This window comes from Macrobrachium rosenbergii, chromosome 28, assembly GCF_040412425.1.
Source record: "Macrobrachium rosenbergii isolate ZJJX-2024 chromosome 28, ASM4041242v1, whole genome shotgun sequence".
In the NCBI taxonomy this organism is placed as follows: domain Eukaryota; kingdom Metazoa; phylum Arthropoda; class Malacostraca; order Decapoda; family Palaemonidae; genus Macrobrachium; species Macrobrachium rosenbergii.
In genome coordinates, this window is record NC_089768.1 from 20,770,001 (window position 1) to 20,782,833 (window position 12,833).

The 12,833-nt window shown below is 33.7% G+C and overlaps 1 protein-coding gene and 1 long non-coding RNA gene across 6 annotated transcripts in view; one reads left to right on the forward strand and one right to left on the reverse strand.

Annotated features, from left to right (window-relative positions):
• The window catches only part of LOC136854118 (uncharacterized), a 409,448-nt gene that overhangs the window by 55,591 nt on the left and 341,024 nt on the right, over positions 1-12,833 (reverse strand). The gene's annotated exons all lie outside the window — the stretch shown is intronic.
• The window catches only part of LOC136854116 (calcitonin gene-related peptide type 1 receptor-like), a 161,756-nt gene that overhangs the window by 19,975 nt on the left and 128,948 nt on the right, over positions 1-12,833 (forward strand). The gene's annotated exons all lie outside the window — the stretch shown is intronic.

A 12,833-nucleotide genomic window follows, 5' to 3' on the forward strand; every position in this document is an offset into this window, starting at 1 on the left:
TAGATAAATACTCATACAACGGCTTGGTGAGATCTCCCTGATTAACGGTATTACATAAATTGTACACAGTAATAGGACTCCTGTGTTATTTCAATCATTAAACTTAAAAAAAAATTCTCCGTATAATGATAATAATGTATCAGTATCTAAAATTGAGCTTTAATCGATGTATTTCACGATAGTATGCTTAGTTTGTGCCTATGGCTATTAAAATTACGAGACGTAATATTCCGATTTTGAGGAAAATTAAATATTCTGTGAAACTTTTTATTTTCTGCTACATCATTGTCAACTAATCACCTGTCACATTTTCATTACTAACCTGATTTTCCATTAGCCAAATTCAGGTTAAAACACCTCTTCCTCCTCTGGCCCTCAGAGAACATGTTATCCATGCACTGCTTTATCATACGATATGAAATAATTAGCTTTTTTTGTTTGTTTTTGTTTTTGTTCACTAAGTAATAATTCTCCTCATTTCGCCCCAGCTCTCCAACACTTTTTCTGGCCTCTTGGTAAACCATTTGTCTTCGGGGCAGATTCTCCGTTGGTTGGGAAGAGTACGAATGTCCCCACCTAGTCTTTTATTCCCTTGGGAACCCTATTTTACTCAAGAGCCACCTCCAGGCGAAGGCCCGTGCTGGGAGTAAGCCAGATTGATCTGGATTAACAAGCAGTGGACTAGCTTACCTCTACTCTTAATTTTGCATCATGATACCTTTAGATCCAAGAACTGTTTCATTTTCAATCCTGCTCTCCTACTTTACCTTCGACACATACTCAGACTATCTTCGTCCTGATCTTCCATCTGTACTGCATAACACGTTTCATCAAAACAGTTCATTTCAAATAAAATAGCAAAAAACATTCAGTTTCTATTTGCCTGTCGTTGAGACCGTTACCATTTTCCTGCGTATCATTGTTTCTTTACTTGCGGTGACGTACCCTCATAGTGACAAACACCATGTAGGATGCTTAATGTGTTTTTTTTATTTTAGTTCGTGTATTAACTGCTTTCCATGGGGGTCAAAGGTCAATCCTGAACGCCAAGTGCCTATTGAAGTGTTTTTCACACACGCACATACAGTATATATATATATATATATATATATATATATATATATATATATATATATATATATATAGTATAACTGAATCACGAAAATATGGAACGTGATGAATATATAAATAAATATAAAATCCATAACTGAATCACAAGGAAAGGAAACACTGGAATGCTGCTGAGGCCTTTCGACTGTCTGTCGTCCTGTACTTAGCAGACTGTCTGCTAAGTAAAGGACGACAGACAGTCGAAAGGCCTCATAACATTCCAGTGTTTCCCTTTCCTTCGTGGATTTTATCTTTATATATACATATATGTATATATATAATTTATATATATATATATATATATATATATACACATATATACTGTATATATGTGTACTGCATGTGTGTGTGTGTATGACGTACCACTATCATTTTCTGCATATGTGTCATGGTTAGTGTGCTTGTTTTATCCTTAGGGAAAAGTTTTATATTAATTCAAGAATACTTGAATTGCTGCCAAGAGCAAGTAAGGGTGATTATTAGCTTTGAGTTTAAAAGTTTTAATTGGAATGTCTCCTGTTTATAGTTAAGTAAAATCAGGACAAAAGATTTTACGACTAATGCCATAAGCAGGTAGATATGCAGACAAATACATAGAGAGGCAGATAATTAGATATATGTAGAGAGAGAGAGAGAGAGAGAGAGAGAGAGAGAGAGAGAGAGAGAGAGAGAGAGAGATTAATACCAGTGTCATTTACTAAGACACTTGCTTCGCGCATAATCTGATGACGTCATTGCTAACTCTCGAACGTCACATCAAATTTTATTTATCGTTCCATAAGCAGTTCTTTGCATGGTTTGACGTCAAGAATCTAATTAAAAAACAGCAATATAAAAAATAGTGTACAAATGCAATATTCCTCAAAAGCTTCAAGTTCATCATTTATATATAATGATATATATATAAACAATGTTTTGTACTAGAATTTCATTGAGAAACGTATTCCATCTTCCTAACTTTCGTTAACGTGATTAAATCTCAAGGAAAAAAAGCGTGTATCACAACGTATAGAGCAAGGTAAGGAGAGTTTCAAGAAATGTTCTTAACAAAAGGGAATTGCTATTATGGCATCGAAAGTCATAAGGAGGACCTAAGAATTCGCTCTAGACTACGTTAGGATATTTATAATGATAAAGGTCCAAAAATAACACATTACATGGGTAAACGCAAAGCGACTTCTAATAGAGATGAGTAATTGTTACTAAAAGACGGTAAAATAATAAGCGTGAGTAATTAAAATCAACTTTGTTTGCCGGAAAAGTAAAAGACAAGAAAGAAATGCAAGCCAAAACAAAAAAAAGCAAGTTCTCACAACAGTGACTAGAGCCTGTATGATTAACAGCCAGTCATACAGTCTTTCCTCTTTGTAATTTCTATTTGCATACACGTGTTCATGATAAACCTCATAACGAAGACTCTAAATATCACACAGGTGTCCAAATGAATGTTATGCAAAAAAATAAAACATTTTGTGCAATCACTGAATGTCATATGGTTTTATTTCTCTTGTCAGAGCCGCGTTTCGGATTTTTCACAGCTAATGCACTGAACACAGGCTTATTTCAAACAAAGGGACAGTTTTTCAGTGAATGCATCCACTAACATCAGTCACCAGAACAAAAAGTTGTCCATCTGAAGTCAGCAAAGAAAAGAGGGGAAAAAATACATGGGTTGACGAGAAAAGAATCTGGTCGAATGCAACTTGAACTGTGTCAAAAATAGTGGAGCTGGTGTGAAAGGGCCGTATGAAATGTTTTTCAAAAGCAATGGTGTTTTTTTTCTGAGAAGGAATTACTTATGGTAAATAAAATGAGGTTTTTTGAATGATACTGGTGATAAAATCAATAATGCATAATTCTTATATACTAAAATCATCAGTGAACTCTAGTTAGTAGAGATTTTAAAGGTTGGGAACCAGAATTAAGACAGTAAGATCGGTTATAATTTCCAATCATCGTAGTAATCGGACATTACTCTAAGAGATTACAAAAATAAATATTCGAAATATGACATAAAAGCCCATGGGCAATTTATTAAAGAAATTAAATTAGCGCTAAAAGTATTATGTAATAACTTACTTAGAATTTAAGTCTCCCATTTGTTATTTGTTTATTAGCAAAACCATGTAATTTGGTTACTATGTTTTTGCGGTATTGTTGCCTGTGTACGACTTACTGCATTTCATTAATCATTTTCAGCCCGATTATTTACATTTGTTTTATTGACTTTACCGCGCCAATTACGTAAATTTCAGTCCTATGAAGTGATTCAAGCGAGTTCAAACGTTGTACTTTCGATTAATGACATATAATATAATTTTGAAGATTGTGGCACACCTTGTAAGGTAAGGTATGGTCGTTAATGAGGAAAATAAAAGAAATAATAAAAAAGATTAATATATATATATATATATATATATATATATATATATATATATATATATATATATATATATATATATATATATATATATATATATATATATATTGTGTGTATATATGTATGAAGGCGAGAGAGTGAAAGAGAGAGGAAAAGTGTACTGTAAACTAACCCTGAAACAACAATTACTCTCAATTATTTTGGTACCCGAGACTACCACCAAGTAAAAGGAATGACTTGCTACCTAAATATTACAGTAAATAATACTAACTTCCTTTGTTGGGCAACTTGTCATCGCTCCCGGAACAAACGTGCTCCAAAACCTTAGGTTAGACTTAGGTTACATAATTTCTCATTTGTCTTTTCCTTTAATACTTTATCTTGTTCTGGGTTGCTTTCTCTCTCTCTCTCTCTCTCTCTCTCTCTCTCTCTCTCTCTCTCTCTCTCTCTCTCTCTCTCTCTCTCTCTCTCTCTCCCCTTGTGCTTGTTATACGATTGCCTCCGGAATTTCTATTTCCTTCAGTTTCCGCCTGTATTCAACTTCATTTTGATTTATCCGTCATGAATCTTACCATTTAAATTAATTTCATAGTTTGGCAGTAAAATATTTACCATGCGCAATGACGAATATGGTATCAATACATTTCACCAGTCCAACAAAAGACAGTTCCTCTGAATGAATGAGTGGGGGATTGTTATAACGGATGAACAGCGCTTTCAATTTCGGCTACTTCCTGTCTACCTTTTGTTCCATGGATAGGTACAACTTGTTGAGAGGACGTTAATATCGATGTTTTTTTTTTTATCTATCGTCCCATCGCTTCATTATGGTCAATGTTGACCACAGTTTTATTTACATAAAGTGGACATTTCCGGTTGTAGCGAATTAATGATGCACAGATATTCCGGAAGTGTCACTGTGTGTACTATTTTTTTTCGGATGGGAATTAACATGAATAGAGCTTTTGTATTTTGATATTAAGCGATGCGGATTCTTATTCAGGTCATAAAACCTTATGCATTCCGGTTCCTCTTGGTCTTTGCCTCATTCGAGTTACATGAAAAATCATAAGAATCTGAGGCAGTTTATAATAAAGCGATCATTAATCGAAGGGCTATTACCAGAAGGGATTTTAACAAGATGATATGATAGCTCTAAAACCGATAATCGTGATGTACTTTTCTTAGTTGGATATGCAATGTAATAAATAAAAAAAAAACATATTATGAAAAGAAATAGAAAACATATTTTGATTCTATTGATTTGTTAATTATGTTAAAAGTATCACAGAACACTCAACAAAAGGAATGACAACCAATTTGAGTGAAACCTTTGTTAATCAAAGTTATGAATTATTGATTTGGAAAATATAAATCATTTGCTATTTTTACTAAAAAGGTTACAACATGGTTCTTTCAAAAACATCACATATTAATATCCTATTAAAACTAACGGATTTTCTAATCACGATGTAAGAGTTACTTCGTTCAAATATTAATAGCTTTACAGTAGATCAAATTCAGTAATTTGTATATAATGCATAATGAAGCATGACCATGTAAATACCCTAATCTGATGACCATTATACTGTAGAAGTCTTTTAGACACGATAATTTTTTTGAATGAAAGGTCTTGAGTTTTTTCTGAATGAAAGATCCAGTCCTTCATTGTAGTAGTATAGCCTGGTATATTCGATTATTTTCAGGATAATATTGCTCTAATAAAAAAAATCTGACTGACCTCTGGCAAAATCATTAGCCAAATCTATATTTTATGAGTTACGGAACTTACCACACCAGAAACCAGGGGCTAAATTCGACTTAAAATTTCAGTGTTTGTCCACAAATACAGAATATATAGTGAACGTAGTGATTTATGCACTCCTACGTAATATCATAATGACATTAGGTTTTCTTTTCACTCTCTTGTTATTATTATTATTATTATTATTATTATTATTATTATTATTATTATTATTATTATTATTATTACTGGCTTTAAAACAAGACTTTCATTATGGGATTGCAGTAGTAAGGAGCCTTAATAAAGCAATTTCTTGCACAGCCTGTCACAATTCTAGACTTAAACTCCCGACTCCTCAGGAAACATATAGGTTGAATTTCTTGAAGTTAAGGTGTATGATTTCCACGATACAAATCTAAAGTTCACCCTTTTAACCAAACTAATACAACGTGGTTTTTAAGAAATAATATGATAATTAAAACCTCCCTGCTACAGAATGTTCACATTCTATTTACAGTTTAAGTTTGTCCAGTATCAAATGAAAAGTTTATATACTGAAGCAATACATTAATGCGTTCTCGATGTTGAAGTGTAACCTCCTTTGAAAAAATACACTTACTATTATGCTGCATTATTTCAGAATTGTCTTACAGCTGCAGGAATGCTGTAAATATAATGCATGATTTTCGGATGTATTTGAGTGTACAAATGCCCATGTATATATATATATATATATATATATATATATATATATATATATATATATATATATATATATATATATATATATATATATATATATATATATATATATATATATATATATATATATATATATATATATATATACACAGACACACATAAACGTACATACATACAGTCATACATAGTACATATATGGTTTAATATTTCATTACACTGGTGTTGGGGAGGCACCAGTATAAAATGTTAATTTTTTTTTAACCAACACATACTTCCCTTAATTTTTGCACCCCTTAAGATCTATATTGTCATGCAGAAAATGTCTCTTAATTTTTAACCAATATGCAAAACAAGAGGAAAACGAAATCATACCTTTATATTAGCTAAAATGTACTTTCGCATTTTTAAGGAAACAAAGAAAATCTGCAGTGTATTCACTCTAGTTAAATATTCTAGAATGTTATTTACGTGGATAGTTTGTTTTCGCAAACGGGGATCTTATTTTCATAGCTTGCCCTGAACCCAGTGCTAATAAAATGTTTCATTTTAAGATAATAAAATAGAGACAAAACAGCTGCAAAATGAAAAGAGGGGCAGGTAGACGGTGGGGAGGTACTTCTGCTAAGAGACATGGGGATTTTTAATTCCGATTGAATGTGGGGTTTCTACCAGCGGAACCTTCCTTATGGCTCACAGGGGAAACAGCAATTTTTGTGCCCAGCATGGCATGAAAAGATCTTTAATGTTAACGTTGCAGAGACAGAACCCATGATAATAATGAATTTTCAAGTACGGAAGTGGCTAAAGAAATGCAGTAAATAAACAAACATTTTATTAAGAATAATGTTAATGGCTAAGATACTAATCGAAAAGCCCGAGACATGTGTAAGGACAAGAAGGAAATGTTTAGGTGGAGCACAGTGACCTTTGACGTTTTACTTTGGTTAAATTAGCTATAAGACCGATTGGCAAAGTAAAATGGCCACTGGACAGTTACTGAATTTTCGTAAATGAAAATAAATTAATTTCATTATAGGATACTCAAAGGAATAAAATTAAATTTCTTCTTCGTTCGTTCTAGATACTCTTGAATCTAAAACGAATCAAAAGACCCCTTTATACAACAACCGTTGCAAGAGGTATCCCGCTAATAAAGGCCAATCGACCGACTAACATTCACCTCCACACGAACTCACACACCCACAAGTACAGTAGTTTCACCTACTCAGGTAAGGTGACAATGAGCCGTGCTTACCTGACTCTCACTAGTTATAGGTAATCGATCCAATGCGCTCTCTGTTGTTACCCTGTGCGTGTTCTTTCGAATCTTATATTCCGAGAAACTTTCGCATTGATTCCTTTCAACTGTTGACCTCGTAACAGTTAACTTGATTGAGTTTTAAAGCACCTGTCGTAATGGATTAATTTCTCCAATGTTAATGTACATACGGTGAATAATTTTCGGTTGTCTTGAAGATATTTAAAATTCAAAAAAGGAAATTTCAGGTACAAGTGATTTAGTTTTTTAAACAGACAAAATAATGCATGGCATAATCTTCTTTTGGGAAAAAGATAATAAATTGTATATCACCTGCACCGTGGACCAAGGCATAACCTTCTTAGGAGTTTGCGGACTTGACAAACAACTTGGCAGATGTGTCCCAATAGCTTCACAAACTAACTTTTTCCTTGAGTTTTTATTCTCTCACTTTTCCTCTTATTTCCTTCGCAGGATTATCTCCTTGGCGAAAAAACGAGAGGTCTTTTTATTTATCTAGCTTATTATATAATGATACTATCTGATACCAGTAAGCATATCCTTGAGAAAATAATGACATTGCTAGCCTGTACTGTATATGGTTAATAACAAGTTTAGAACTGTGTCTGGTAATGACCATACGAAGCACGAGGCTGATCATACCAGGTAGGAGCAGAGAACAGTAACTGTTTGTTATAAAAAAAAAATTAAAATAAAATATTGACTGAATTTAGGGGATGAACCTAGCACCTGGCGGCAGAAGTCCATGTGGTCCTGTGCAAGTATCGTTAAGTTAGGATGATTTAAGAGACTTGTTAAGATAAAGCACAGCTTTCTTGTTTATCAGTATGACTTTTTGGGAAAGCTTGCTAGCTTCATGCCATTTTCTTGGCCAAGGGGGCAGTTGGTACCAATCTTTACCTAAATGAACTGCTTTGCAGAAAGCTGAGAGCAATCCACGAACCAAGAAAGCGTGAGCTATGACGGCTACTATATATATATATATATATATATATATATATATATATATATATATATATATATATATATATATATATATATATATATATATATATATATATATATATATATATATATATATATATATATATATATATATATATATATACATACATATACATATACTATACTATATTTATATGTATACATACACATATATAGAGTGTGTGTTTGTGTGTGTGTTTCTACTTTCATATTTATGATGCCCGAAAACTTAGTAAATTAATCAATTAATTTAAGTCTGTAAGACTTGCCATGGATTCATTAATCATGAATTTAATTTTCCAAAATTCGTTGATAATTTTTTTCTGTCACTAATGAATCTTGAGTACATATTAGTTCATGAATAATGGACTACTAAGATCTGTAGTATATTCTTTGGCAATTTTTATTCTTCGTATTATTAAAACTAATGAGCAAATATTTTTCTGATGATCTCACGTAAAACATTGCTATAGTAGCACATGATTACGTCTGTTTTAAATGGTGAAATGTCCATTTGTGTTCAAGAGTAGTTAACATTTCTCTCACTGTCGGCTGGTAATTTGCTTTGCATTATGCATCTAACAATGCAAGTCCAGAGCCCAGACGTATCGAAGCGAGAGGGCTCTTCGCCTGCCTGTCCTGATGGTTTAGCATAACATGATTACAGCTGGCTTGCTTTGATCATTAATGCAATTAAGGGACCTATAGCATTAGCAGTGTAAAGTTACTTACAGATTTATTGCAACAGGCATCGAGTAGGTGAGATGCTGATGATAAATCAATTAAAAACAAAGGCAAGTAATACTTTTAATGTAACATCAAAGTTAAAACTAGGGTTGAAAAGTCTATTCTGTGTACTTGAGACCTGGGGTTTATAGTTTTATCTATTTATGAATCTATGTATGTATGTATGTATGTATGTATGTATGTATGTATGCATGCATGCATGTATATATGTATCATGTCCAGACAGCGAATGGTTCAAGAAAACCATAAAAAATTTTGGTGCCTAATTCACATCTTATCTGCAGCATCACGGAAGAACCCGTGTACAAAAAACTATAATATCTTAAGTTTCAAGAAACTTCAACATAAAAAGCACATGAGGGCCACGTTTACCCTCTTTATTCATCACACGACTCACTTCTCTCTTTCATGCACGCAAAGGTTTCCTTGGTGTTCCCCATCACGAAACCACCACTTAGTCTGTCTCCCTCTCCTAACACTTCCAAATAATAACATTCAACAACCTCTCCTCTTTCAGTTTCTCCACTTTAATAAGTAACTCAAAATGTTTTGTTCCAACTTTTCATATCTGCTATTTTTTATTTCATTCTCTTCTTATCTCTTCGCTTTACACATCTCTATAATCCTGTCTTCATACAAGATAAGCGAACAATTCATCTCGACCTCAGATTTTCTCTTTTATATGCAATCAGCATCCGAAATGCGACAGTTAGTTCGTATACACCAACTATTCTTCAGGAGACAATGCCATTTTTCCAAGGTTTTATTAAGCATCTGCTGTTTTCTTTGATTCTTCTATTGTGTTTTGTGATTCATCCCCTCTCTCAGCCATTCATTCTTCATTACAAGTATCCCAAAAATCCCGTATGATTACACCTCCTCTTTTCTCATGCTGTCCGTATTAGTTTTAAAGCACTCTTGCTAACATGCATTCCCAAATATCTTTTTTAAAAAGCATTGTTAAACCTTTCAACTTCATGATTATCATTTAACGTCACATCATTACTCTTCCTGAGAATAACATTCAACTTTCGTCCGTTTACAAGCTTTCAGAATGTTACCATTTTTTATTTTTCTCTTCACTGTCTGCAAACATTTGCTATCCTACACTTTACTCATGACCTCTGTTCTTATCAAACAAATTTTGCCCCCGCACCTGTCCTTTCTTTAACTGGTCGCAGCACTTTACAAATAAAAAAAAAATACTTCAAACAACTGGGGAAAGCCTTCCTCCTTACATACTCCAGCACAAGTTATATTTTCATCCTAAAAATCTCTGACCCTGTAACCCCAGCCTTTAATATTTTATTAGCAAGATAAATTCCTTGCACTTGGGCAACTCTAGCCTATTCCAAATCTCTGTCTTTTTTATGATCATAACAAAACCATGAGAGAATAAAATTTGATCGTCCTTCATATATATATATATATATATATATATATATATATATATATATATATATATATATATATATATAACTATAACTGCAACGCAAAATTGGTGAAGTTAAAGCACATTGCTTAATATACAGGGGAAGTGTAATGTTACCAAATCAATATGAGCTTTCCAATGACAAAAATAGCTTTTCTTCTGAAATACTGCACTTATCATCCTATGATCGTCATACTTTATCTAAAATATACAAGCCAGCCCCATGCAATTACACAAAAATTCAGAAAGTGTCCATGTCACATTCGCTCTGCGTTTCATCAAATTCGTCTTATTCTTCAGTCTCATAGCTGTGCAAGACATACCTTAATACAGATTAGTCCATTAACAATCACTAATAGTTGGGAGAAGGTATATAGTTAGCGAATCATTAAGCTCCAGTTATCACATAAATCATACATAAGTGCTCAAGTGATGACGTTGCTCAAATACTAAATGAAATGATTCATTCTAGTTGTATGATACTCATAGACTCTTTGTTCCAGGATAAAGGTGAAAACATTCAAGTGCGGTGTGGATGTCTTTTCTGCCATTTTTCTTTATAATCGGATCCACTTGTAAGCATCAGAAGGGGTTAAAGTCACTGGATCTTAGTATATGCCGTCGGGTCAGTGCCGTTAGTGCACTGTAGGCATTAGGCTACTAAAGGGTGTTAGAAGCGTCCTCTCGGCATCTAACTACATCCACTTTTTATCCTTTTGCTTTACCTCCATTTCTGCTACCTTTATTCAACTTTGCCGTCCATTCTCTCTGACTATGAATTCATAGTGCAACTGTGTGGTTTTCTCCCAGTTTCACTTGTAGATCCTTGTACTTCACCTCCCTTCATTTCTGGATCTCTTCATCTTGCTGTACAGCAGTCCAGCTCCCTTTTCACTTTCATATGCGCTGAATGGCCAAAAGCACCTAAATGCTTGGGTTGACAGGACAAATTTCATAAATCAAATCAATCTCAGACAGGTACCTGCCTATAATCTGATTTGACGTAAAGGTCGCACCAAGATATTATGCTCTTTATTGCAGAGATACAGAGCCAATTGCCATTAAATGATACTCTGATCAGATCTAGCAATATATTTACCAGGTCGAAAAATCATGTCCAGAGGGATGGGTGGCAACCTTCCTTGTTATACAGTGGTAAAGCTAATGCATGAAGTTTCCACAAAATGGGATACCCAGCTGTGACCCAGCAGTAAAGTTAAAAATCACTAAATGTTTGAACAGCAATTGTACTAAGAAAAGTTAAAGCAATGATGCTTGACTTGAGGCAACGAGCTGTCAAAGGTCAAAAAAAGAGTAAATAAGAAAAACTTATAGGATGAGTATTACATTTAAGATATTAAACTAGGGCATTTAAAATAGCCTTATATCTGGATTCTTCAGTACTTTCACCTAAAATCACTGTGCTCAAACGACGATCGCTGCGTTAGTTTGGTTAGTTACTGAGTGGTATATTTCACAAAACAATATCCTAAAAGTCTTTCGATCCTACTTATGGATATAAAGACAAGAAAACCTAGAAAGGGATTTTACTTGGTAAGCCCTACCAAATGACAGTGACCAGGCTATTCAGCATTTGCAAAGTGATATTTTTGATCTCATGAAAGAAGATTTATATTTCTTGTTAGACTTGCATAATAATTGCCATGGGACTGCAACTCAGGTTTCAAATCTCATGACTGTGAACCAATCTGTGTCTTTTATCATCTTTCCTTTCCCTTTACATGCAACACTCTTTTTCTCAGATGCACTTGCTTTTAGAGGACTACACTCTCTCTCTCTCTCTCTCTCTCTCTCTCTCTCTCTCTCTCTCTCTCTCTCTCTCTCTCTCTCTCTCTTACCCATCTCAGTATCGCTTGAAAATTACTTCGATTCAAAGATGGAAATTTGGTGAATGCAACTTAGAAAAGTAGACATCTTTCTCTCTCCATTAAATTGGTGCAATTTTCAAGAAAGTATGTCCATTCTCAACAGATGTACAAAATTGTGACTCGTAATTGAAAACTAATCCTTACCAGGCTTTTATTGTCGTGAGATTACTTAACACACGCGCGCGCCCACACACACACACACACTCAGACAGGTACACTGTACAAAGTGGGCGTAGCTTCAGAAGCTCTTACACTACTGCCTCCATGCAGCAGCATTGTGACCACTCAAGATATCAAATAATTTCTCGAGAACATTATGAAGAAACTTACTTTTTGCAAGGCGCTATTTATTTATTTATTATTATTTATTTATTTATCTATTTATTATTTTTTGGCTCGGCCTTTTTGTTTGTTTGTATCCCTCTTTATTAGTAGGATAACGGTAAAAAAAAAGACTGGACTTCTGCACAAATATAAAAAGGAAGGCATTATGACTCGGAACAAAAAGAGTTTTTGGGAGACATAAGAATGCAATTTTGGGATATGGAGCCCCTTAAGGGGTGAAG